The 27,249-nt window shown below is 49.6% G+C and overlaps 1 protein-coding gene across 3 annotated transcripts in view; it reads right to left on the bottom strand.

Moving 5' to 3' along the window:
* The window catches only part of SLIT1 (slit guidance ligand 1), a 192,587-nt gene that overhangs the window by 108,024 nt on the left and 57,314 nt on the right, over positions 1–27,249 (bottom strand). Inside the window, exon 1 of one of the 3 annotated variants that reach the window (XM_012439395.2) lies at positions 26,630–26,791. The exons of 1 other annotated variant lie outside the window; for it this stretch is intronic. The gene's annotated coding sequence lies outside the window, so the exon portion shown is untranslated. Of the gene's footprint in view, positions 1–7,330; positions 7,338–26,629; positions 26,792–27,249 lie in introns of those variants that run through there. One more of the 3 variants, XM_064374018.1, reaches the window with a different exon arrangement.

The following is a 27,249-nucleotide window of genomic DNA, read 5'->3' as shown; positions in this document are numbered from 1 at the left end:
CCTCAGCAAACCCCACCTCCTGCCCATCACCACCCGTGAGATGGTGACCTACCAAGCTCATCTGTGAGGCTTAGCCCCAGCACTGAACAGATCACTTTTAAAACCAGCTGAATGGGAATCCATGCCTGAGTCCCCTTCCACGAACACTGCCTTCGTGGAAGCCATCTTTCCCTCTTCTGGATTTCCCCTCTGGGGTCTCCTTCCACACTCTCTCATGGAAAACTGTCTTCCCCTCCTAAACTCCATCTCTCTCTATTCCCTTCCACTCCGTGTGGAAGCTGCTTTCCTCTCCTGGATTCCGTCTTTCTGGATTCTCTCACTCAGTGTGAGTTAGCTGTTTCTTTCTCTCTCCTTCTCCTGTTTCTCTCTCTCTTTAAATACATCACTTTCTACAGAAAAAAAAAAAATCCAGCTGAATAACACCAAAAAATTCACAACTCCTATTTGGCCCCCTCCATGTGACAGAGACCCCGCCAATACTCAGCCAAGATGCTGAGAGAACAGAGCTGGCTCTTTCCAGTGTCCTAGGGACCAGCGTAATTATAAACAGAAAAAAAAAGGAGAGCATGCCCCTTCCTTAACATAAAAAAGTCAGCAGGAAAAATATATCTAACAACCACTCCATTCCATTCACCACCATCTCCGACCATAGATGCAGGTAAGTTATTTGGCAAGATAAAAACAGGCCATGATAAAGAAGATGAGGAGATTCAAACACACACAAAAAGGCCGAGCGGGGCTGCCTGACCACACTCAAGCTCTTGCGTTTGCAGAAAGGGCACAAAGGGCACCTTGCACACATAAATGAGGCCCCAGGAGCAGCCGGAACAGGATGAAAGGGAACCCAAGGCCCTCCTTGCCAAGTCAGTGGCAGAGAGCGCTCTGGCTACATCGCAGGGGCCTCCAGTGACCGTGGTGTAATGAGAGCAGGGAACATAAATCACCATCCCTGTCTTTACAGAAAACATATTGAAGACTGCTGAACTCCCACACGAGTTTCTGAAGCGGGCAGAAGAGATGGCAGATCAAACCGGGGTCAGAATCTTCTAGATGACCGCCTAACCAGATGTAGATAAATCACAGGACCACAGGACATCTCCGGAGGGTCTTCATTAAGAAGCTCGAGGTGACAATGGGGCCAGGACACATGAACTGTTGTTAGCCGTGGCCCCTCTGGAGGCATTTCAAGCCATTTCTCCAGGCTAGCCTCAGCCCAGACTCTGCCCAGGGCCAAGAACAAAACAGAGAAATTGATCAGCCAGAGAGACAACCACACCCGGAATCTGGTCTGGAGGCCTCGCCAAGGGCACCGTCAGGTGGATGCCGGGGAAAGGCATGCAGGATGTCAGGATATGGGACAGAACCTCCAGGTGAGAAGCTCCCACAGATGGCACCCATAGCGGGCATCCACTGGCTTTCGTTTTGTTTGTGTCTGCAGCTTCTGCTTACCCTACTTCTCACGGATAACCCCAACTTTTGTCTGGAGATCAGCCCCTCCCCAACTCTGGTCTGGTGGTCAGGTGGAGATGACCAGCTCCAGGGCTGGCCCACCATTTCCCTGGCCAGATGACAACAGAATCCCATCAAAGCCAGTGTGTTGTGTGAGACTTTTGAGGCAGAGGTTAACATCATTTCTGGGGTACTTGGAGCTAAGGCGAGGTCAGAACTGGAGCTGCTGTAACCATCTTGGGACATAAATGAAGAAGGGGAGAATGAGAAATCGGACTATGTGGAAGAGATTAGGGGAGGAAGGGAAAGAGGGAGGGGAGGGAGAGAGAATGAATGAATGAATGAATGAATGAATCTGGGCCCTGGTAGCATCATTTGAGCCCCTGATCAGGCCTCATCTTACTCAAGTCTGCTAGATTGCAAAGGAAGGAAGCTAAAGGGCACTGAGTGTTCATAGCCGGGTGCAGTGCAAATGTTATTGCATTTTGTCTTTGCAATAACCCAGCGAGGTAGGCTTATTTAGGGGAAATCTCTATTTGTAAATAAGGAAACAGATTAAAGAGAGAGAGAGAGTGTGTGTGTGTGTGTGTGTGTGTAGGTGTGTGTGTGTGTGTGTGTGTGTGTAGGTGTGTGTGTGTGTATTTTAACCTGCCCAGTTAGGTCATTCACACATAGTGGAGACAGAATCTAGAGACCAGGGATCAGCCCCAAGGCTATGATCTTCGTGCTGTGCTGCTCCACCCCTGAGCAGACAGGCCAGAGGTGCAGAGAGGGCTGTGCTGGCAGAGTTCCTATTTTGATAACTGAACCCTAGAGTAGGCCTGCCCTGGAAACGTCAGCTAAGGGACTGAGAGGCATAATGCTCTTTGGGAGAGAAAAACCACATCTGCAGCGATGTGCATCCTCACACCCTCCAAGGACTGGGGAACCAGTTGAAGAGCAGATGATAAATGTCAAGATACACGGTAATCCTGGGTAATCCATTCAGAGCTGGCAGTAATCTCAACTTTTTGTACAGCAGTGACTCTGAGCTATCAGTTTTAACGCAAGAGGGAGCTTTGAGGGTCCTCCAGGATGTTTGCCAAAGGCACAGGCCCAAAGCCAGAAAAGGTACCCAACAGGTATCGCATCAGGAAGATGTTGGAAACAAAAGACAAAGCACTCTCCCTGGGGGAAGTACCCCTGCAGCTGCGGGGGCCTCCTGGAGACCTGCTCACCTGAGCGGGCTCCCGCGCTGCTGAGGCTGGATGGAACGGCACATGGCAACATGCTTTGTCAACCGCAATGTGTTGTAAAACGTGAAGTGGCTGCGTTATTTTAACTCTGCTTAGTTTGTAAAGACTCACTCAGCCTCCTTTGTTAAACAAAACCCTGATCTCTTCCCAGGTAAGTCAGGGCAGCTGGCCAAGGGACGCCACCTCTATTCCCCTGTCTCCCCTTCTCCCCAGATACCTCACATCCTCACTGCATCACACCAGCCCCCAAAGCTCTGCTGATTCCCCTTGGCACTGGAACCCTTTTGGTAACGGACCAATTTCTGTTCTCAAAGACCACTCTCTTCATGCCATAGAGGAATATTTGAAGAATATTGAAGAAAAACAAAGGAAATGCACAAACAGCTTCCCCCAAGGTCTAGATGGGAAAACTCAGGCCCTGCCTTGCTGAGGCCCTGCCAAGGTTCAAAGACCCTGCTCCACCCCCACGTGCTGCCCTTCGAGCTGTGAGTGGGGTGGAGGACAGGGAGCCTACCCTTGGGGCCAGCCCCCAGGAGTCAAGTAGGAGCCAGGATGGGGACTGAAAGTTGCCACCCCACTGCCCACCAACCACACCCGAGGCCTATGTCACCCACACAAAGGAGGAGAAGCTACACCGAGGGATTGCTAACCTGCAGGCAGGGCCAGCAGCGCTTCACAAAGAGAGACTAAAGGGGTAAGGCTCCGGTTCAGAGTTAAACAGAATCCTAAGTGACACACACACATGCCCAACTCTTCCCTGCCCGGAGGCATCTGCCCCAGTGTTCACTGCCTGGGCTGCCCTTCCTTCCCATCTTCCCTCCCTTGGAAGTCCTGTGAGCTCTACCAACCTCCTCCTCTCTAGGGCTGGTTGTGCCCTCCCCTAGGGTGGCATCGGCACCCTCTGGGTGCCCCTGTGAGCACCTTCTGGAAGGTGCAGCGGGGAGGTGGGCAGGAGGATGGGCTCTCCCTGCTGCCTGGGTTTACATCCCAGCTTTGCCACTTCCTATGTCACTGTAGCCACGTCACTTCACCTCTCTGTGCCGCAGTTTCCTCCTCTGTGAAATAAGGAGAGTAACAGTGCTGAGGGGTGAACAAAATAGTTCCCAGGAAGCACTTGTCTCATGAAGTAAATGTGAGCTTTCATGCTTTTAACTTGTCCTTTTTGGCCACCAAATCGAGAGCTCCCAAGGGCCCAGGCTCCATGTCACCCCTCCCTGCGGTGCCCCCAGCACACCCCAACATCCACCTCCCCCATGGCAACCATGGAGCAGCCACCCAATGGGGTCATCACAAAAGGCCCAACATAGTATCGGCTGGTGGTTAAGAGCCACAATGGGGACTCAGAGGTCCTGAGATCACGCACAGGCCCAGGGTCAGAGTGCAGTGAAAAGGACAAGTTCCTTGACTTCTTGAGCCTCAGTTTCCTCATTTGTAAGCATGAAATAAAAATTACAATCTAAAAAAATAAAAATAAAAAGCCAGGCACGGTGGCTCACACCAATAATCCCAGCACTTTGGGAAGCCAAGGTGGGAGGATCGCTTGAGGCCAGGAGTTCAAGACCAGCCTGGCCAACATAAAGAGACCTCATCTCTACCCACCCACACCCAAAAAAAAGCCAACCTCACAGAGCTACTGTGAGAAATAGATGAAAAGATATTTCAAGAGGCTTAGCACAGTACCTGACACTTAGTAAGTCATAATAAATACAATGGGTTTGTTTTTAGTGATGATGCCGGCACTCCTGTCGGTAATGAGCAGTGAGTGCTCCGAGACCATCTGCAGCCTCAGCTACTCTCTCCAGAGGTGCTTAAAGGAAGAAAGTAGGGCAGAAGGACTGCCTCCAAGATGCTCGGGGAGGAGAGGAGAGCACAAGAAGGTTCTGGAAACATCGCGGCAAGAAACCTTCCCAGGGAAAAGCTGCGGGTCCCGGCCGCCCCTTGCATCTCTTGCTGTAACTCTGCCATCTTCCCTCTTCGCCCCATTAGCCTTGTCAAACACAGAGGAATGGATGAAAGGATGGAGTTTGGAAATTAACATTTCAAAGTAAATACTGGAAGAGTGCTGCCTGAGCCTTGGAGCGGCAGGTGCAGAGGAGGGGTGAGGGGCGGGTCTGGCGTGTGTGCGCCCACAGCTTTTGTGCCTGATCAGTCATCTCATTTCCCTTATGCAGCACATTAAAGAGAAACATCGCCGACAAACCTCTCTGTCCCCGCCAAGCTGTTGGGTGCAAGCTGAGCCAGCGGGCAGACACAGCCCTGTGCTCCTGGCTCTTCTCCTGCAAAACTCATCAAATGGGCCAGAATTTGAGGGGGAAAAGAACACTGTATTCAGCTCAGTTTACTCAGATATCACACCCAGACAGTAGTTAGGACAGACCCTTAATGCCTTCCCAGAAGGGCGCAAACAAGCAAAAGATCAATCCCTTATTCATTGATCCACTCTCCATCCAACTATCACTGAAACTAGATTTTACGTTTAAAATATTTGTTGGCTCCTTCTCTGCTTGTCATGGAATAAGGGCATTCTGTGCCTGGGAAGAAGGCACAGAAACAATTCCATAGCTTGAAACCATACAGAGGTGCCAGCCCTTCACTCAATGCCTAGTCAAAACAGTTCCGATGACAGAGCTTCTCCTTACGCCTTTAAATTTGCAAACGATTTGCTAAGATCCAGTAGAGCTGCTGCACGTGCCCGTGACTTAGCAGATCCACTCCCAGGTATTCGCCTAAGAAGCTCTCCCAACTGTGCACCAGGAAGCACCTGCCAAGATGTTCCAAGCATTACTTGCAATGGAAAAACCTGAAGACAATCCAAATACACACCAAAAGGAAAGTGAGTAAATCGTGGTAATGCCACATAATAGTGAAAAATGCATGAACCACAGTCCACTTCATCACGGATGAATTTCAGAAATGTAATGCGGAGTCCAAAAAAAAAACGAGCCTCTTACAAAGGAATATACATAGTTTGGTTCCTTTATGAAAAAGTTAGAGAATAAGTGAAAGTTAAACTAAGGCTTACATACATACATCTATGTAGCAACACCAAAAAGAAAATCAAGGAAGTTATAAACCCAGAAGTCAGTACAGGGGTTCCCTCTGGACCTGAGGCTGGGGTTGGGCCGGATAGGGCACGGGGCCTTCCTGCAGCTCCGCTACGCTCTTTTGATTAAGTGTGGTGGTGAATTCATGAATACTCATTTTATTATTATGCTTCACCACTAATATATACATCAAGACACATTCTAAATTTTCTTTCATTATCAAGAAATCACTTCTAAAGCATTATTTTCAAAAAGAGGGTTGGCCAGGTGTGGTGGCTCACGCCTGTAATCCAAGGTCTGTGGGGTAGATCACCTGAGGTCAAGAGTTCGAGATCAGCCTGGCCAACATGGTGAAACCCAGTCTCTACTAAAAATACAAAAATTAGCCAGGCCTGGTGGCAGGCGCCTGTAATCCCAACTACTCAGGAGGCTGAGGCAGGAGAACTGCTTGAACCTGGGAGGTTGCAGTGAGCCAGGATCACACCACTGCACTGCAGCCTGGATGACAGAATGAGATTCTGTCTCAAAAAAAATAAAAAAATAAAAGAAAGAGGGCTGACCCTAATATAGGTAAGGACATTTGAAAGCAAAAAGGGACTCCAAATGCTTCAGATAGCCAGCCAAGAGTCCCAGTTATTAAAAACCACAGAGACAAACGAACAATAATAACTGTATTCACTGAGTGTCCATCATGGCATCTGCCCACACTAGACTCTTTGCAGAAATCATTCTAATTCTCACAGCCACTATGCAGAATGGGTGTCATTAGCACTGTGGTAACTACAGCTCTGATAGGTGAAGTGACAAGGCCAGGGTCATCAAGCTGCTCCTGCTGCAGAGTGAGAAACCAAACACTCCCTGTCTGTCCGTGCCTACAAAGACTGCGTCTTTCCACGATGCCAAGAAGCCTCTCAAATATTTATAGACATAAATGGTGAATGAACCAAAGCACAATTCAATCCAGTACATATTTATAAATATTTATAACCAAATGTTTTGCTTTGATAATGCCTATTCTCTGAAGTGCCTGGTGTCAGACAAACAGGGCTTTTGCTGCGGGAGCCGGCTGTGGCTCACCTGGGAGTGTTTGCTCACTTCCATGAACACACGCTTATGTCTGCGCTCACATCTGTACCCAGATGGCCCACTGCCCCATTACTCATCATCGTCAATTTAACACACCATGAAAATAAGACTCGGGTGCCCAGGGACCACAGGATGCTGTTTGTGAGGGAATGTGTGCCTCTCTGTGGCCTAAAACCTGCCAGAGGCTCCCCATCACCTTCAGGATTAAAGCCAAGCCCCTCCGCAGAATGGCACGTCCTGGCTGAACATGCGGAGCTTGCCCCTTCCCACTCACACCCACGCCCTGACCTGACAGCTCGGCTCCATGTGCAGGTTCTCAAACGCATCGCGTTCCCTTCGTCGTCCAAGGCTACACAGGTTGTTCCCTCTGTCCTTCCCCTCTTCACCTCTCTCGGCCTAGGTAAGGTCTCCCAGACCCTCAGAGCCCAGCAATGACGCCTCCTCCTCCAAGGAGCCTCTGCCAAGCTTCACTGCTGGGTTCCCCCACTCCCCGACACACTGCCCCGTGGTGCTCACCCCTCGGCACCAGCTCTCTCCATTTTCTCCTCTATCCTCCCGCCGTTCTGAGCTCCTCTTTCTGCATCCACAGCCTGTAGACTGGGAGACATGAATTCAGATCATACTCTAAATAAAAGTGTGTGTCCCCTGGGCCTCGGGTCCCAGGGCCACATAAAGCAATGGGCCAGGACAGATCATCAACATCGTGTGCAGGCCCAGGACCTGTGCAGAGCCTTCACAGCACTATCCGATTTAATCTTCACAACCACACTATGAGGTACTACCATCCCCATTTCACAGATGAGGAAACAGATTTAGAAAAGTCCAGCATCAGGAATAAAACCACACAGTCTGTAAAGACTGTTACATTCCAAAGCCCAGGATCTCTTTTTTTTTTTTTTTTTTTTTTTTGAGACAAGGTCTCACTCTGTCACTCAGGCTGGAGTGCAGTGGCACAATCTCTTCAACCTCTGCCCCTTGACTTAAACCATCTTCCCACCTCAGCCTCCCAAGTAGCTGGGACCATAGGCACACATCACCGCACCCAGCTAATTTTTGTATTTTTTGTAGAGATGAGTTTCACCATGTTGCCCAAGCTGGTCTCAAACTCCTGGGCTCAAGCAATCCTCCCACCTTGGCCTCCCAAAATGCTGGCATTACAGGCAAGAGCCACCATGCCCAGCCTGGTTATTAATGTTTTAAATAAGCAACTGAATGCCATTAGAATGTTGAAATCTGAGGACTTTAGGCCTGAAAGGTATCTTGGAAAGCAGTATCAACTTTCAGTGGTCATTTTTGTGTCCCTGATCATTTTTCTAGTCATCTACAAAGATGCATTAATGGTAACATCTTTGATTATACAGCCTTTGCAATTTCAAAAGATTTTCCATCCGAATCAGCTCTTCTGAACATAGTTCTTTTGTTGTTATTGTTGGTGGTGGTGGGGTGTTTTGTTTTTTGAGACGGGGTTTCGTTCTTGTTGCCGGGCTGGAATGCAGTGGCACTGCAACCTCTGCCTCCCGGGTTCAAGCGACTCTCCTGCCTCAGCCTCCCAAGAAGCTGCGACTACAGGCACACACCACCACGCTTGGCTAATTTTGTATTTTTAGAGACAGGGTTTCACTATGTTGGTGAGGCTGGTCTCAAACTCCTGACCTCAGGTGATCCACCCAACTTGGCCTCCCAAAGTGCTGGGATTACAGGTGTGAGTCATCACACTCAGCCCTGAACATTTTCTTTTAGGATTTTTAAGTGAGTTTTATGGGTCTTCCCAAGGGTGGCCTGACCTGGTACAAAGACACGCTCATAGTCACATAGAGAGTCTCACTAGACTCCTAAGTGGGGCAGAGGTGGGAGAGAGGCATTGAGGGGAAGACATCCACCCCGCTACCAGGTGCCTGAAGCCACTCCAGCTCTCCCAGCCCCTCAGGGTACTCAGGGACTGTCCTAGCAAGGCAGGGAGTGAGGACAAGGGACCCAGCAAAGGAGCACCCACCTGCTCAGCTTCTGACCACATCACAGTGTAACTGTCTATGGTGGCAATGTTACAAGCCAGGAGACCAAAGGACAATTCACCCCAACACTTAGGGTCAACATGGAGCAGCCATGGAGGCCCTGAGTCCCCTCAGAAGCACCCACTCTGGGACCTGCCCATGGGAAGCCAGCCGGTGGAAAGGGGGCCTAAGTGAGCACAGAAACAGCAAAGGGAATCATTATTGCACACTCTGAAGTCTCCCTAGTAAGATCAAAAGCACAGGCTGGGTGCAGCAGATCATGCCTGTAATCCAAGCACTTTGGGAGGCCAAGGCGGGAGGATCACTTGAGGCTAGGATTTCAAGACCAGCCTGGGCAATATAGTGAGGCCCTGTCGCCACAAAAATTTAAAAATTAGTTGTGTGTGGTGATGCATGCCTGTAGTCCCAGCTACTCTGGAGGCTGAGGGGGAGAATCAGTTGAGCCTGCAGTGAACCATGACTGCACCACTGCACTCCAGCCTGGTGACAAAGTGAGACCCTGTCTCACAGAGAAAACAAAAGTACAAAGCAGGTGATGGAGTCACCTACCTGGACACTTGGAGTCATCCCTCAGCTCATGGCAGAGTCCTAAGGAAGCTCATCTCCCAGCCTTCTCAAACAAAAAACAAAAATAAAAATAAAAACCCAAGCCCTCTCTACCTGTGTGATGTTGGACAAATTCTTGGCTACTCTGAATTTTAGTTTCCTCCTCTATGAAACGGGGATAGTAATAATTCCAGCCTCATAAAGCTGTTGAGAGGATTACATAAGGCAATGTGTGGAAAACCCTCAGCACTTGATAAATGGCACCTCGTGCTGCTGAGATGGTTCCTGCCGTTACCCATGACACTCTCAGCTGTCTACCTTGTTCACCATCGGTGCCTGGTGTCAGAGTAGATGCTCAGCAAATAGCAATGGCCTAGCAGAGCACAAAAGTGTCCTTCCCATCAGGACATCAGAGGCCACATGGGCTTCAAGGAAACATTTGGATCATGGAGTCTGAAGGCTGGCCCAGAGCAGGGGCCCCTTCCTGGCTTCCCCATAAGGTTGCTTAGGAACTGCCACCTGGGCTCTGCTTGATCCCGCCCAGGGCCAGAGAGCTCACCATTGCTTGAGGCTCAACATCCACTCCCAGTCCGCTGTTCCTTGGAATTGCCCTGAGACTCGCCTGCCGGCACTCATCCTACTTCTTCTGGAGAATGGAGAGTAAGTCCACATGTTCCCATGCCCCACATCCATGCCTTCAAATCCTCTCCTCAGCTCTGGGGACCTGAAACCTCTCCTGTTTCTTCACTGGCACCCTCAGCTCTGGGGGCCAATTCTGGGTGCCCGTAAGTTTGGTAAACATTCTCTGGAGATGAGGAGCATGGAGCCAGGCACCACAGTCCAAGAAGGGTGTTCCCAGCAGCCCTCAGCTCCCTGATGGCTCTCACTGACCAAGTCTTCCAGGCCTGGAAGAGCCCTGGGCATCCTGAACCCTGAGTCTCTCCCATCTTTCTGCCACTGGGTCACTGCTGAGGGGAGGTTCAATAGCAATCCCAGCACTGGGCACCTGGGCATCCTGGGTCCTTCTCTAGAAATCCAGTCCCCACCCATGAGCCACCCAGCCTTCTCACTGTGAAAATGGTGTTTCTCTGCCCTTCCTTCTGAGGCGCTCAGGCTCACAAAGGAAGCCTGTGTCAGATTCCAAGTCTTCTGAAAACAAAGAAAACACAGACTCCTCTCATGAGGACTGGGGCACCAGGAATAAAAGGAAACTTCCCATAAGGCCAAAGGGCTCCGTCCTTGATGGGCAGAGTATGAGAAACGGGGGGCCGAGTTGACAGAGGACAGGCTCTGGAGTCAAACCTTCATCCAAGCCTTGGCTGTACCAATTCACCTGCTGTGTGACCTGGGGCAAGCTGCCTGACCTCTCTGAGCTTTAATGTAAAAGTAGAATCAACAAAATACATTTCATGGGCTGTTGAGAGATGAGAATGAAATAACGTATGGAGAGTCCTGATGGCAGCCTGGGTCAGCACAGGCACTGAATAAGTTTTCAGTTACCAAGAGGAAGGAGGAAGAGGAGGAGGCAGCAGTAGCAGAACAGGAGAAGGAGAAGGAGAGAGAGAAATAATAATTCGTCACCATCTCACTTCACCTCCTCCCTGCAGCTAGAGAGGATGGCTTCCTGAGCCAGCAGAAGCCCACTGCAAGGACTCCAGGTTCTTCCTCCATAGGGCCTGTCCTGAGCCCTAGGGTCAACACTGCTTTCCCAGCTTTCCCAGAGGAGGGAAGAGTGGAGGCCGCTGATGAGAGGCACCCAGCATCCACAGGTCTAGCCTGGCATCCTGGGCCTCCTCCCTGAGCTGCTGACCAGGAACACATCTTGTCTCCTCTATGCCTGGTGGGCAGTGAGGTTTCCGTCCCTGATCCAGCTCATTTCAGGAGGCAACGAGGGGGGCTGCGGACTCATTTCAGTGGGGCTGGGGGCTGGGCGTCTTTCCCAATTAACACTCTCAAGAATGCCAGCAAAGCAGCTGTCCTGTAGTCGGGCTCCCTAGGGAGAGGGGTCCAGGTGTTCCTGCCTCCTCCCTGGTGCAGGCTGGGAGTGGGAGAGCCTGTCACCAAGCCTGGCCCTTACCCCAGAGCATCTGGGCTTCCTCTGTAGGAGTGGGAAGCATCTGGCAGCTCACATCCCCTCCATGCCCAGCCCACCATGGAAATAGAGGACAGGTGGGCTCTGGAGCTGGAGACCTGGGAATCACTCCTGCTCAGCCCTCCACCCCCAGCAGCTTGTTACCTGTCTGTGAAATGGCAGCATGCTCTGGCTGCCCACTGTTGCGAGGTGACAGGAATGCATATGGCTTGGAACTTGGTTCACAGTCAGTACCCAACACTGTGCTGGTTTTCTCTCTCTCCCTTCTCCTCCCTAACTACAGTGGGTGGCAGAGACATGCCAGTACATTGCTTCATAGAGAGAAGAGAAAATCAGAAACCAAAAAAAAGCTATTTTATCTCTGTGTTTCTACAAGACAGAGACTTAGAAAAACGCTTGACATGGAGAAAAGTTACAGGGACGTGAGTTTCAACACCAAGGAGCCCTACCCTGAAAGACCTGAGAATAAAGCACGTGAAGTGGGTGTGCAACGAGTAAAGCAGGTCAATTTTCAAAAAAATACAGAGAGACCGAGGACTAAGAACGACGTCTATTAAGTAATTATAAGGAAAGAGCTTCCTGTCTCTAATAACTTATTTGCTTGGAAAATTTGCTCTAAACACACTCTCCATGTCGATATTTGTTTGATGTTTGCTTGTATTTATCTAACTTAATAAAGGAATTTGTCTTCATGTTTAAAAAAAGGTGGGGGAGGGGGATGTGACTATTCAAGTATAAATCCATGAGGGTGTGGATTTCCAGGAACAACCTCAAGGCTCTGTAGCATACTACTGCCACCTGGTGACAGTGTACCTAAATTGGAGGGGTAGAATTTCAGAGCATATAATCTCTTTGGTTGCTGGGTCTGAAAAAGGTCGTGAGGTTTGGGCCACGCAAGTGACCCACACGCAAGTCACTCAGTTACCAGCAACTATTTTGAAAAATCAGTGAACTAAGATCCACTCCAGGCTCTCCCTGAGGGCAACTCATTTCTGAGTTACAACCTGAGTTCCTTCTGTGTAAAAGAAGGGGCCTAAAAGATCTCTGAAGTGACTGCCAGCTCTTAGATTTGAATGTGCTGTAAATGTGTCTCAGAATGAAAGCTCAATGAATACATTTCAGAAACTGCAGGGAGATCTCTCAAAATGCAGAGTTCTGGTTCCAGCCTCAGATTCTAAGAAGATCTGGGGTAAAGCTCTGAAATCTACATTTTTTAACAATCAGGTTCTTCATTCTCTAGTGTTCGAGCATGGCTATTCCAGATCTTCGCATTTACTATTTAAGATTCTGCTTTATTAAATCTAGACGTTTTGAGGTGTCTGTCCCCACTGCAGTACCCTCACATTTCCTGAGGGCCTGAATATCACAAAATACTCAGCGCAGCTTTACGGGGACCATACGGCATAAGAAGGTTTTAGGCCCATTTTGCTGATGGGGAAACTGAGGCTCAAAAAGGTGACACAAGCAGCCTGAGGTCACAGGCTGACTAAGCTGGGTCTGCGTTTGAACCCTCAGCTTTGGAATGCTCATGAACTTCCCAAAGAACTCAGGGCCTTCAGGACTCTGTCCTCCACGTCTTGGTGCAGCAGGGTGGGGGCACTGACCCAGTCACAGCGTCAGATCCCACTCCACTCTTAAGGGCTTTCTGCAGACATGGGGCACACTCCAGACTCCAGCCCATGATCTCGCGGCCTCCCTTGGCATTTCCTGTGCCACCCACCAAAGCACCCCTCTAGCTCCAAAATGGCTGTCATAGGTTCTGACATTCCACCGAAAAAGCAAAGGTATGACCAAACCGGTTCGCACCTCTTCTGCCCGGGAGACCGCACATTCTTAAGGGGGAAGAAAAGGTGGCTAGTCCTTCCTGTAACTGCTGCTGCCACTTAAAAGATATGCTGAATGATTCAAACCCCATCTCTGTCACACACTAGCCATGTAACCTTGAGCAAGTTACTTAACTTCTCCGAACTATGCAAAATTTCCTCATCAGAAAAAAATGGGGATTAAAAGAATCGTCTCTTATAGAATTGCTGTGGGGATTAAATGAGATAATACATGTAAAATGTCAGCCATGATGACTGAGATATAGTAAGTGCTCACTAAATGGTAGCTAAAAAGCAAAAAGCATACACACATATGCACAACATATGGCTTGGAGAGAAATGGAAATACATTCCTGCTCTGACATGTCTGTTTCACTCAGACATATATAATGTGACCCCACAGCCCAGCAGTGATGGGCCATTCAGGCAGGCACAGCCTGTGCTCTCTTATGTTTCCCTGGAGGGGCAGCACTCTAGCCTGGGGAAAGGCTAAAGTCTAAATTAGAAAGAGTTCTCCGTCCTCATCAGCCCTCTCACCTTTCTATAAACCCAGGGGAAACTCCTCAGGGGAACCCCACCCTCACGGGGAGGTCAGGGGTGAGCTCATCGCCATCCTATCGGCACAGAGATGGCAGGCAGATCCCCCTTCCCCAATCCTCCCAGGTGGGGAATGGGTTTATTTCTCTTTTAATGGAAACGGGAGGGGGAAGCAAGTGGGTCTGGCCAGCCTGGCTGCTGCCTGCGTTCTTCAATTACAGGGACAAAATGATTTGATGCAGGAACCAAGCCGACATCTGGGTTCCAGTTAGCATCTGACATGGGGCCTTGCTAATTAATCTGGAAACATGAGTTCACAATGGCTCAAATCCGAGCGCAGTCAGGGAGAAAGCCGGCTGATGGGCCGTGAACAGAAGGTGGGGTGCAGCGGGGCGGTGCGCGGAGGTCATTGGGAGCGTCTGGGAGGACTCAGGAGATGGTGCTTTGGGTTCACCCATCCTCCCTGGCTTTGCATCTGACCCCCAGGGACAGGTGGGAGGGCCTCAGTGGACGCCTGCTCTGTGTTGGCAGCCAGCGAGGAAGACAAAGGGACTCAAACATCTCACCCCATCAGCCAGATCAGTCTCTTCGCCCCCACCTGGAGCAAATATACCCAATGCTGGCAGACTGGCCCATCTTCCTGGGGCTTCCAATTCTTCCTCACTTAGTCTTGAAAGTTTAGGGGGAAATATTTTTTTTCCAAAGGTGTGTGTGCATTTATATATACACATACATATATATACACACACACACACATTTGTATATGTATATAGATTTAAAAGTACTTATCCATTTAACAAACATTTATCTATCAGTTACCTTCTAGCTGAGGCTTTATTAGGCACCATCCATGGAGCTAAGAGCTTTGCAACATTACAACATTTAATCCTTATGAATACCCAATGAAGTTTTATCTCCATTTTACAGTTGAGCAAAACAGGGCTCAGAGAGGTTACACTAGTTGCCTAAGACTGCACAGCTAGTAAAAGCGGGGTCAGATTTGGCCCAGAGTTGGGCAAGAAGACAGTGCCAGGCCCGCTCCCTACAACCACGTCCATGTGACCGTTGTGCCCACCCCCAGCTGCCCAAAGGAGTCCCAAAGGGCTCTGGGGCTCTGTGGGAAAGGAGGGGCCACGAGTCAGCAGACCCCACTCCCCTTTCCAATGTCAGCTTTACATCTCCGGTACCCTGTGAGATTGACGGGAACACACAGGACAGATGCCTGAAAAGCGTGTGTCCTCCAGAGTCAAATCCACCACTCACATCTTACAGTTAAAGAAGCAAGAATCTGGGCAGGCTCAAGCTCTCAGGTCAGGAGTACTAGAGCCGAAACACAGTTTCCCGACTCACAATCCTGCTTCACGCTGTGCTCTGGGCAGCGGCACGGTCACAGTTTCCCGACTCACAGTCTTGCTTCACGCTGTGTGCACGAGCGGCTCTGGGCAGTGGCGCGGTCCTTCCTGGCTCCACATTTTCTCAGACTTTGCATCCTGCCGAGGGCACAGGGTGAGCCACCCACCCTCTGCGTGCCTCCTAGGATGTTTATGATGCTAAGCAGACAACACCTCTGGAAGAGTTCACACAGGGCTTGGCACACAGCAAGTGCTCAGTAAATATTAGCTGTTCCCATCACTTTGCCTCGTTGCTCCATGGTACTAAGATAAAGGTCCCCCTCAGCCACTGGACTCTGGCTCTCTCTCCCTACTGGTTGGGAGAAGTTGCCTGAAATGAGAGCTGATCCAAATAAAATGCTTACCACAGTTCCTGCCACGGAGAAGGGTTCAGTCAAGCTTGGCCTATATTGTCACGACTGTCACTCTATTACCTGGACCACCTTCTCTCTCCCGGCTCCATCCCACCAAAACTATTAGATGTCAAGACACTCTCCCTGGCCTGGAAGTGCCAGCATCTCACACCTCTCTCCTGGCTGACAGTTGGCACTACTTTGCATTCCCTCCTTCTGTAGACCTATTCATTGCCCCCCCCTCCAGTTTCCTTCGGCTTCTGAAAATTAATTATCAGTGATTTGTTAAGTTCATTAGCTCTGCCTCTCAACAGCATGGAAGGTCTGCCATCTGGACCCACATTTTCACTTTTATGCATGTTGTTCCATAATTACACAATAAGCGGTGTCACCCTGCAAAGCCATGCTGAAGGCACTCGGCTTACCCCTCTCTCCTGCAGATGGGAAGTCTCTCACCAGGACAAGCTGATCTGTCCACCCTGCTCTTGGAACTGCCGTCCCTTCAGACATATGCAGAGCCCCACCAGCTTTCCCTTCTTCAACATGAATGCACCCCTACTATGTGCCAGGGCCTGTGTAGATACCGTTCACCCAGTCTCTTATTTCAGCCTTTGGTAATTCTGTGAGGTCACCATTATTAACCTATTTATAGATTAGGAAACTGAGGCTCACATAGATGAAGTAACTCACCCAAAATAACTCATCATTGTCAAGGAGTGGAGCCAAGGAGTGAACCCAAGATCCGAGGGTTTTCATGCACCAGAAAACCCTCAGGCTAAGTGCAGCATGACTCTGCAAGCCCACCCCTTGCCTTCTTGCTACATCCCATTTCCCTCCTGCCTTCATCTGCAGGACCTCTCGGATATATAGTTCTTACCTTAGCTGCATTCCGTCTGCCCGTTCCTGCCTCATCAGCTGGAGTCCTGCTCAACCCCATTGCTTTACTGATGCCAGATTCTTGACAGGATGGACACATATTGCTTAATAGGAAGAACAAATTCTACTTATTGAGCACTCACTACCTGATCATTGCTATAATATATTCCTGAATTATCTCATTTAATCCACACAGCAATCTTATCAGGCAAGTAACCACGGGAATTATCAGACACATTTTACACATGGGAGACCAAGGCATAGAGCTATGGAGCCACTGACTGCAGTCATCCAGTCAGTAAGTTACAGAACCTCGACTTGAAGCCAGGTGTTCTGACTCCAGCGTCTACTTCTACATCTCCCTCGCAAGGACAGAGCCAACTACGTTTCTGAGACGGATGCTGCTACCGAGAGAAGGATTCCAGCCACACGGAAGAGGGGGTCTCGCATATCTTGAGATGAGTACCAACAGGTTCCCACAACTCCACTGCAGGCAACTGAAACCCTGTTTTCAAGTAAACAGTAATCAGAAGGGAAGATGATTCTTTCCTCATTCATTCAACAAACATTTACTGAACATCTGATAGATAGCAAGGGCTATGCCGGGTGTTGCAGACACAGAGAACACAGATGTGCAGCCCAGCCCCTCAGGGGAAACAGACTCCTGCTACAAAAGGTGAAGCCACAGTGTCCAGGGAGCACGCGGCAGAGGGCCCCCATCCAGCCCACGAGGTGAGGAGGGAAGCCTTGCCAGGGAAGTGGTGTTTCAGCTGAGACCCAGAGGACGGCAGACATGGCCCGGATGATGTGTATGTGAGAGTGTGTTACACACATGCATGTGCATCTGTCCAGGGAGGTACATCCTCCAGGTCAAGAGAACAGTATGTGCAAGCCCAGAGTGGAGCATGAGGAAGGCTCATCTGAGAGGTGCTCAGAGAGCATCAGCGGAGCTCATTCATTCAACAAATGTTTGCCAAATGCCAGTGATGCTTCCTGGGAGCTCCTTGTCCGGAAGCTGCTTGCTAGTGCCAGCAAACTGATCTAGCTTAGAAAGTCAGTCCTAGAGCTGCTTCCTCTCTAAGTTCCTCAGACAGTCCCCAGGTCTGTGCCTCACCTGCTCAGCAGCTCTATATTTCACCTGTCTATTTCACCTGCCTCTATCTTGAGGCGCATCCCCTCCACCACCTCCAGGCCCTTCGACTGCAGTCCTCATCAACAGATACCACCATCATTTATCCACCAAAGGAAGGGGGCTAATGTTTGTGGAGCCCAGCCCTGCACAGGGGGACCTTCAGACATCCTTCAAAGAACCCAACCAATATCCCCCAAACAGAGAAGCTGTTATTATCCCCACTTTACAGATGAAGAAACTGAGGCTTAGGGAACTGCAGTGACAGTTGCCACATGTCACAGATCTTGTCATGTTCTTCCCAAAGACACGATCTTCAGAAGTCAACGCCCTCCTTTCCCTAAAGAGGTTGCCAAAAAGTCACAAATGTCAAGCAGCTTTTCTCTAAAAATCTGACACCTCTTACCAGCACGTCACATTTTTGCAAAACAGTAGATTCCTTCAAAATTCCTGTGGAATATAAAATTGTGAGCCATCTGCAAGAGGAGAAGCAGAGCAGCCTCCCTTCATCTGGCAAAGAATGCGATACATGGGGAGACTGGGCCATTCCTTTCCTCCAGAATGTCTGAACTGTCCTCCAACAATTTCAGAACAAGCCCAATGCTAGGCAAATTTGGAAACAGGCCAGGCATGGTGGCTCATGCCTGTAATCCCAGAACTTTGGGAGGGTTCTGGGATTACAGAGGTGCTGAGGCAAGTGGATCGCTTGAGGTCAGGAGTTTGAGACCAGCCTGCCCAACATGGTGAAAATCCGTTTCTACTGAAAAATACAAAAATTAGCCAGGTGTGGTGGCAGGTGCCTCTAATCCCAGCTACTCAGGAGGCTGAGGCAGGAGAATTGCTTGAACCTGGGAGGCAGAGGTTGCAGTGAGCTGAGATCACACCACTGCACTCCAGCCTGGGTGACAGAAGGAGACTCTGTCTGAAAAAGAAAAAAAAAATTGGAAACAGGGAAGAAGCATAGTGCAGTGGCTCAGTCACAAGACTCAACAGCTGGCAACTGAAACACAAGAAGCAGGGTCCACGGCAAAGCCATAAAGCCTCAGCTTTCCAGCAGAGGGTCACCAGCCATCACGTGGAGTAAGATGTGTTCCAAGGAGTCCTCAAATCCTTCCATCAGACGTTGTTGCCTGAATAAACAGTACTCTCTTCCCATGTATGTAGGCTCAGGGGATGAGTGAAAAACAAACCCACTTAAAAGCATTATGCAGCGGAAGCCTTGGGGGTGAGACCACACAGGAGCTCACTCTCTGCATGATGCAGCTCTGGGATATTTGAATTTTATCATGAGTATGTGCAACCTTATACATTTTAAAATAATCTAAATATCAAAAATGGTATGAAATTCAAGGTAGCTCTTGTCCCTACACATTTTCTTAAATGACACAGGCTCAAAGTCCAACTATAACCTGGCAGGGCAGGGCAGAGAACCATGAAGCCTTTTAACATTCAAAAGCGCTCTTTGGCCTGGGGAAGGTTGGACCCCAGGGAGGGGGGTCTGTCAGCCCCATGCTCCTCCTTAGCGTGGTGGCTGCCCTCCCTGGAGCCTTGCTATTCCAAGGTTGAGGCCATTTCATGCCTTACCAATAATTCATGGGTACAAATAATAATGCCGGCTGAATCTCCTCTGTGGATGGAAAGGGGCCTTGGAGGAGGCTGCAGGATAAACCTCTAACCATCTAGAAACAAATGTCCACACGGGTGCCCACCCAGCTTTCCAGGGGAAGACAAGGCTTAGAAGCACTTTAAGAATCACGTTCCAGCCTGAGAAGGCTGAGCTTTGGAGACAGTCTTGAAGGTATCTCCATGTTCCACTCAGGGCCAATGGGACCCCTGGGAACACTCAGCATGAGGTTCCTTCCCCACCCAGGAGCACTAGGTATACCCAGTCCAGCTCTTGGACAGAGAAGCAGCATGGACATTAGAATAATCATTAAACCAGGAGAAGGAAAAATAGGTTCTAGTCTCAGCTCTGCCACTTACCCACTGTGTGACCCAACATAAGTTGCTTAACCTCTCTGAGTTTCAGTGGTTTTTTTTTTTTTGGAGACAGTTTCACTTTTGTTGCCCAGGCTGGACTGCAGTGGCACAATCTCGGCTCACTGCAACCTCCACCTCCTGGGTTCAAGTGATTTTTCTGCCTCAGTCTCCTGAGTTGCTGGGATTAGAGGTACTAATTTTTGTATTTTTAATAGAGACAGGGTTTCACCACGTTGGTCAGGCTAGTCTCGAACCCCTGACCTCGTGATCCACTGCCCCGGCCTCCCAAAGTGCTGGGATTACAGGCCTGAGCCACTGCACCTGGCCCAGTATACTCTTAATAAAATGAAGATGGAATAGAGAAATAGGCAAAGTATTCAAATAGGCAGTCAAACAAAAAAGGAACACAAATGGGCTTAAAAGCATTAAAATGGGATGTTCAACCACACTCATAATTAAAGAAATACAAATTAAAACAAGATGTATTTCAGCCCAACAAACTGGCAAAGCGAAAAATATTAATAATGTTCAATACTGGAGAAGGTGCGGGAAAACAGAGCTTCTTGTATACTGAGAAGATGGAACAGACTTTCCAGACAGCAATTGGGCAATAGTCATCATAATGTAAAACGCATCTTTTCTTTGACTTAGCACCTCCACTTCTAGGAGTTTGTCCTACTGATCTATCCATGCCAGAACAGGGAGTCAGACAAACAAGGATGTTTCTTTGTAACAATGTTTACAAGAGCAAAAAGACTGACACAATGTAACGTCCCTCCATGAAATACATATAATAAGGTTCTGTGAGTCTAGGCAACATGGCAGAAATCCTGTCTCTACAAAAAATACAAAACTTAGCCAGGCCTGGCAGTGCGCGCCTGTGGTTTCCTACCTGGGAGGCTGAGGTGGGAGAATCGCTTGACCCCAGGAGGCAGAGGTTGCAGTGAGCCAAGATCACACCACTGTACTCCAGCCTGGGTGATAAAGCAAGACCCTGTGTTTAAAAAAAAAAAAAAAAAGGTAGGCTGGCAGTGGCTCACACCTGTACTCCTAGCACTTTGGGAGGCTGAGGTGAGTGGATCACCTGAGGTCAGGAGTTCAAGACCAGCCTGGCCAACACAGCAAAACTCTGTCTTTACTAAAAATACAAAAATTAGACAGGCATGATGGCACATGCCTGTAATCTCAGCTACTTGGGATGCCGAGGCAGGAGAATTGCTTGAACCCAGGAAGCATAGGTTGCAGTGAGCCGAGATTGAGCCACTGCACTCCAGCCTGGGCAACAGAGTCTTAAAAAAAAAAAAAAAAGTGACCAGCCTGGTCAACATGGTGAAACCCTATCTCCACTAAAAATACAAGAATTAGCCAAGCATGGTGTCATACACCTGTAATCCCAGCAACTTGGGAGGCTGAGGCAGGAGAACCACTTGAACTTGAACCCAGGAGGCAGAGGTCACAGTGAGCCAAGATCATGCCACTGCACTCCAGTCTAGACAACAGAGTGACATTCTGTCTCAAAAAAACAAGAGAGTCTGAGTGTGTGGTGGTAAGAACAGGAACAGCTGCTGCAGATGTGCTGATATATAGCAGTCTCTTAGCTCTACAGGAGGGAAATGAACAGGTAAACTCCCATTTTGAAGGAAGAGAGAGAGAGAGAATATCCATGTTTTTATATGCAGAGAACATTTCCAGGAAATCTCTACATGAAGCTATTTTAGTAGCTATCTCTGGGAAGGGGACCCCAAGATCTGGAATAGCACAGAGACTTTTCATTTTATACGACTCTAATTTTTTAAACTAGGTATTAGATTTTTAATAACTTTCAGATGTGAGGGTTTGTATAGCTTAAACAGAAAGCATCTGGGCTGTGTGAAAATTCGATGCAGCTGAGATGAGAGAGGGCCATAAACTGTAACAGACATGCACGTGCACATGGGACACGTGGAACATGGGTGTCTCTTAGAGAAGAAACCCCACAGGGTGAACGAGGAATCAGATGCAGCACCAGCTGCTTTTTAGAGTTCACAACCCATTCATCCCCACAGGTATTTCAGGAGCCACCAAAAGTGGCAGAGTCCAAACTGGCCTTTACCTGAGAGGTTCAGGGTGGCGGAGGGAGTCTTTCAAAGCCTCATCACCATCGCCCTGCTTCCCAGGAACCAAACCTCTTCACTGATACATTTCACCTGATAAACCAACTTCAAGGCCAGACTGGCTCTCAAACAGCAGGTCTGAGGGATGCACAAGGCTTTTGCTTGTTGACTGACAGATTCCAACATCAGCCCATAAGCCCCACCTTACAGCCGGAGCAGGAGGCGTTCCCCAGCCTCACTGACACCTAGCTGGGCTCAGTGAACATTTGTGGAACGGATGAATGAGCGGCTGGTCTTGGGCAGGTCCCGAGAGCTCACAGGCTGTTAGATCTGGAAGAACTTTCCAGAGGGAGCCCCTCAGTCCCATGTACAGGTGTGACTTGCTCAAGACTCACAGCAAGACGAGACGGAGCCAAGGCTCAAGCCCAAGACCTGTGACCCTCACCTAGCACTTCCTGCCCTCTCATCTCCCTGAGCATGCACGGAAGTCACATTTTTCCAGACACAACATATGGCCAAACACTCCTCCCATCTATGCCATTCTCAGGCTGTAAAGGTTTTGAAGTTGGTTTCCAGTCTGATATTTCTGTAAAGTATCCAAACGAATCAGACTCATCGGCCCGGTCTTGTAGTTTACAAGAGAAAAGGGCTCTTCCTGCCATATTCTGTCCGTAAGTTAGGACGATGTCTATGCAGTACCTACCAGATGCCAAGAAGACAGCTCACTCTCTCCTTAGGAAATGAACTCAAAGTCACTCCTGGACAGGGCCAGGTCACTCAAGATGGGCAGAAGCAGTCTGACCAGCAAGGACCTCGTCAGGAACCATGTCCTCTGGATACCAAGATGAGCTGAACAGCCTCTAAGACCTCACCTCTACATGTACAACTTCCACTCTATAAAGAAACATGTGCTAGAGCTTCAGGGATCATGCGTCAGCACGTGGTGAGTTCAGCACCGACCAGTGTGCAGGGAGGACCCCAGCAAAGTAAGAAAACACAGTGGGACACCAGCAGCCTCAGGGCGCTCCCAGCTCTGCTCCCAGCTATGACTCCAGGGAACTCCTGCCACCTCTTCGAGCCTCACTGTCCTCATCTGCAAAGACAGGATGTGAATTAGAACCTCTCTCAGGTTCCTTCCAGTTCATATATGACTAAAGCAATGATTCTTCGAGGAAGAGAGGTAGAATCCCCAAAGGCAAAGCTTTTTCATAAGTTGACAAGCAGCCGCTCAGGATAGACCCAGCTCCCACACTGGCCTCCAAGAAGCCCCTGGGAACCCACCATGCAGGGTCAGGGAGCGAATGCACCATGGAGTCCCTGCTCACAGGCCTTGTATTGATGCCTTCTTCCCGCCCTTCCTGTGGTCAAGCCCCTCGGCACCTCTGCATCTTGTGGGTGAGGCTGGCCTCAGTCCTGGCCCTCTTCTCCCCTCTTTGGTCCATGCCACTTTCTCTCACCAGATCTCTACAGTTCCAGGGCCCCGTCCCTCCCCTTCCCTGTGAGCCTGAGCCAGAGAGTCCCAGGGGGCTCTTCATTGCATTTGAGAAACAAACCTTTTGAACAAATGTGGGTAATCATAAAGATGGGCCCAGCAGGACAAGCAGGAGTGTTCATCTCTCTCCTGGCACGATGCCCCCACTATGGCTAGAAGCGCACGTGTGCACACACACGCTCCCCAAATCCCACTCCTCTTCAGCAAAGAGCTGTGAGCATCCACCAGGACCCCCCAGCTCACCTCCACAAAGTTAGCTTTCCAGAATGGGTCTTCCCCACCTCCCTCAGGCTCTGGGAGCAGGGGCTTAACAGGCCCCTCCTGCCCTGATGCCTACAACCTGCATTGTGTGTGTAGGATCCATAGAAAGTATTGCAGCAAAGAAAGGCACGCCTGGAGCCCAGAACCCAAAGCCTGGGCTGGCGGTGGTTGCTAAGAGACAGAGGATGCCCAGCTGGAATCGTGACTGAGGTTTCTTGTTTGTGCAAGAGCAAGATGAAGAGGAAAGGAGAGGACATGTTTGCTGTGATGAATTCTGGCCTCCACCAGATCCTGCCGGAGGGAGAAAAGGTCTCACTTAGGATCATACTCAACAATGTTCAGGCCCTCCAGCCTTCCAGGCTCAGAACAAGCTAAAAGCCCCATTCGTTCCCTGTTCCTTAAATATCTGCCCTGGAAAACTAAGCCAAAAAAAAAAAATCTTAGGAAAGAAAAGTTAGCTATTTTATTTTGTAAGGTGCAGGGCAGTGGAGAAGCAAATCCAAAGTGAGGCTCAGACTGCCTCCATTCAGTGCTAGCTTCTCTGCTTCCTGCTCTGTTCCTTGGGGAAATTGCTTAACCTCCCTGTGCCTCAGTTTTCACTTACGTTAAAGAAGCTAATATGGCCAGGTGTGGTGGCTCATATCTGTAATCCCAGCACTTGGGGAGGCTGAGGCAGGCAGATCACCTGTGGTCAGGAGTTCGAGACCAGCCTGAGCAACACAGCGAAACCCCATCTCTACTAAGAATACAAAAATTAGTCGAGCATGGTGGCACACATGTAATCCCAGCTACTCGGAAGGCTGCAGCAGGAGAATCACTTGAACCCGCAAGGGAGAGGGAGGTTGCAGTGAACCAAGGTCACACCACCGCATCAAGCCTGGGTGACAGAGCAAGACTCTGTCTCAAAAAAATAAAAAAATAAAGAAAAGAAGCTAATGTAAGTTCCTCATAGTGTATTGTGAGGACTAAGTTCAGTAACCCATGTAAAGTACCCAGCACAGTGCCTGGTCTCAGTTAGGACCCATGAATGTTCACTGTTACTAGATGTGGACTGTCATAGCTGGAGCATCTGGCACAACTCCTTATTCTAAGATGAGGAATTGGAACTGCAGAATGGACCAAACCAGGGGAGAGAGGGTCATTTCCACGCTGCTCCACCATACCTTCTCTCCCCTGCCCTGGGAGGGTTGGAGGCCCATTTCACAAGGCGCATAAACCACCACATCGGCCTCCCAAGCAGGTATCCTGGGCCTGCGCTCCGCAGCCCCATCTCTGCTCTCTTCATCCCTCATCCTGCACACAGGTCCTGAGTACCTCACTTGCTGGTGTCCCATGGAGTACTAGCATTTGTTCAAAAGGTTTGATTCTCAAATGTGATGAAGAACCCCCTGGGACTCTGCAGCTCAGGCTTACAGGCCTTGCCCCACGGGGTACCAGGCATGGAGTGAGAACAATGTAGACACAGACCTGCTCCCCTCACCCCACCCGAGCCGACGGCTGATGGAGCCTTCACAGCTGACACACGCTCAGCCCCCTTCCTGCCCCCCGCCAAACCCTCTCTCAAGAACAAGGCGGCCTCTCTCCACAAAACCCACCACTGCTCACCCGGTTCTGAGGCCCTGGCATTGCTCCTAGATCGCAGAGCTGGTGAAGACGAAGAGAAGAGAGAAAACAGAAGGAAACGACCTCTTCTGGCAGAGCAGTCTCTCCGCCGCCAGGAACAGGAGCCAAGTTCAGGAAAAGCGGAGGTTTGGGACAGCACCCTGAGTGGACTGATGAACAAAATTTCTAAATCCTAAATCAAGCACATGCTCAGATGCAGGGATTTACTGGTATTAAAAAGTCTGGCCCATCTGGCGATTCCTCAAAAATTAAACATAGAATTGCCACATGATCCAGCAATTCCACTTCGGGGTACATACCCAAGAGGAATGTATAGGGACTCAAACAGATACCTGTACACCTGCATTCATGGCAGTATTATTCACAACAGCCAAAAGGTGGAAGCAGCCACAGTGTTCATCCACAGATGAATGGATAACAAACGTGGTATTTACAATAGATTATTCAGCCTTAAAAAGAAAGGACGTTCTGACACATGCCACAGTGTAGATGAACTTCGATGACATTACACCAGGTGAAATAAGCCAGTCACAAAAGGACATATATCGTATGATCTCACTTGTCCAAGGTACCCAGCGTGGTCAAATTCATGGAAACAGAAAGTAGAATGGTGGCTGCCAGGGACTGGACTCTGGAGCCTGACTGCCCAGGTTCAAGTCCTGGCTCTTCTTCTTTCTGGGTATATGATATTGAGCAACATATTTCGTTGACCAAATGTGCCCCACTTTCCCCATCTGTAAAAAAAAAAAAAAAAAAAAACTTCCTGTGCCTCAGTTTCCCCATCTATAAAATAAGGATAGCTGCACTTATACTTCATAGGGCTACCAGGAGGATTAAATGAGCTAATATGTGTCAAGCATTTAGAACATCACAGGGCGCATAAAAACACCACATCGGCACTGCTATTATTTTTGATGGGGGAGGGGCTACCATTCAGTCCATGGTGTTGATGTCTGCGGACATTTCTGTCCTCCTTTCTTCTTCCCTAGATTTGCTCAGGGAACATGCCCTGTGATCTAGAACCCTAATGAGTCCGAGGTTCCCTGAGTGGGCAGGACCTTGGCCACATGGACATCCTCAATCTTGGTCATGAAACTGTGGTGGCCGGGACGTAGAAAGGAGCCTGTGGGGCTCAAGCACACCCTGCCAGGTGAGGACCACAGCATGGAACAGGCCAAGCGAGGGCATCATGGACAGTCGTGATCCTGCCCTTCCCCGCAGGTCAGCACCAAAGGAGGGCACTCCCTTCTTCCCTAAAGAACCACACAGGCCAAAAACAGCCTCCCCTTCCTGCACAGCTGTCCACCCAGGGCCCACGGGACGCTTCTAATGCCCTTTAAAATTCTGCCAGCATCTCTCACCACACACACTCTCATCACAAACAGGCCCATTGAAGCAGCTAATTCAAACAAATTCGCCTGGGCGCTGTCAGCCTCTGGTGGATGTGAAACCACAAACAAGGCCTTTCTTCAGGCTGCGCCCACCCAGCCCTGGCCCAGGCAGAGGGTGGGGAGTGGCCAGCAATACTACAGGCACACAGGCTCATGCCTCTGCCAGCCATGCTGAGTGTGGCCAACGACACACTCACCACATTCACAAGCACTTACCGCCACCCCGCTACTAGCCAGGCCCTGGAGACCCCTGTGAACAGCAGATGTGGGTTCCGCCCTCTGGAGGCTGTGACGTTTCCCAAATGGCTCCACCACCTTAAAGGCAGAGGACTGGAGGGCAGCCGCCCCAAGCACAGAACTTCTTGAAGGTCTCTTGTTTTATCTTAAATGTTCTAACCAAATTCTGCATCTTACTCCTTAATGCTCCTTTTTTTCCCCTGAAATAATAACAGCCACAAACATACACTGAGACATGCCAAGTTTCAGGCACCGTGCTGAGCTCTTTGTGTGCAGCACCGCATTTGCTAAACCCAGCCTATGCATGGGGACTAAGCATCCGCATGCTGCTGATGAGAACGCTAAGGCAATGTGCCCACGTGGCAGAGCTGGGCTTGGAACCCAGCCCAGCCCCCAGGTGCACTCCTTTAATGGCTGTGTAAACGAAATACATACAACTGTTTTTAATCACTTAAATGCCCATCCCCCAAATGTTTAAAGTAGAACTGAAGCTCCAGGACGCCGCCCCACTGAAGCCCTGTGCCCGCAGGCTCACTGCCCTGGACCCCTGGGGTGTCCAAACTCCTGCAAACCCTGCCTTCAAGGTTAGGCTTAGGCAC

Source organism: Aotus nancymaae, unplaced genomic scaffold (genome assembly GCF_030222135.1).
Source record: "Aotus nancymaae isolate 86718 unplaced genomic scaffold, 86718_ANA_hifiasm-v0.15.2.pri h1tg000010l, whole genome shotgun sequence".
NCBI lineage: Eukaryota > Metazoa > Chordata > Mammalia > Primates > Aotidae > Aotus > Aotus nancymaae.
This window is presented reverse-complemented; position numbering and strand designations above follow the sequence as displayed.